Genomic DNA, 755 nt, shown 5'->3' with positions numbered 1-755 from the left:
TAATAGACTCCAAATCTTAAGAAGGCAGGGTGGATAATTATCGTGGGCCAAATAGAGCAAGATATATTTTTATCAAGGAATTTAAGATACATGTGGCACATCTTAGGTCTTGTACTTGAGACCAAGAAGCATAAACTGAACAAGTCTGATAAAACAGCACATGAAACAGAGTAAGGAGCCATGAGGCAAGACCACTGTCAGCCTTACATTTACGTGGTAGGTGGTTTGTCCCATAGAGCATCTGAGGCATTGTGCTCTGTGCCATTGTATAAGGAACTTAGCAACATGAAAGAGAATCTAGAGGACCATGTCAAGGATGAGGAGCATGATCCACCTCCCTTACATGTCATGAAACAAATCAAAAAAGGCAAAATGGACTGCTTGTATAAACATGGGCACTCTTCAAATGTTAATAACTATCCAAAGGGGGGTGGGGACAGAATCAGCTGCTGAGTGATCATGAAAGTCTTCAAGCAAAGTCCAGGCGACCACTTTCAATATTTCTTTATCTCAATATTCCTATAAATAAATATTCCTATGATTAAAGGGTAAAATCACTTAGTCACTAAAATGTGTTTCCACCCTAAGATTTATGAGTTCACATAATTAGTAAAACACAGACAAGCTGGGTGTAGTAGGGCCTGCCTTTAATCCCAGCACTCAGGAGGCAGAAGCAAGGACAGCCTGGTTTACAGAGTGAGTTCTAGAATAGCCAGGACTAACACACACACACACACACACACACACACACACAC

The 755-nt window shown here is 40.8% G+C and overlaps 1 protein-coding gene across 11 annotated transcripts in view; it reads left to right on the top strand.

Moving 5' to 3' along the window:
- Tcf12 (transcription factor 12) overlaps nucleotides 1-755 on the top strand; it is a 296,372-nt gene that overhangs the window by 216,978 nt on the left and 78,639 nt on the right. The window lies entirely within an intron of this gene.

The sequence above is a fragment of the Mastomys coucha genome, unplaced genomic scaffold (assembly GCF_008632895.1).
Source record: "Mastomys coucha isolate ucsf_1 unplaced genomic scaffold, UCSF_Mcou_1 pScaffold23, whole genome shotgun sequence".
NCBI classification, from domain to species: domain Eukaryota; kingdom Metazoa; phylum Chordata; class Mammalia; order Rodentia; family Muridae; genus Mastomys; species Mastomys coucha.
The sequence above is the reverse complement of the archived record's forward strand: the minus strand, read 5'-3'. Positions and strand labels throughout refer to the sequence as shown.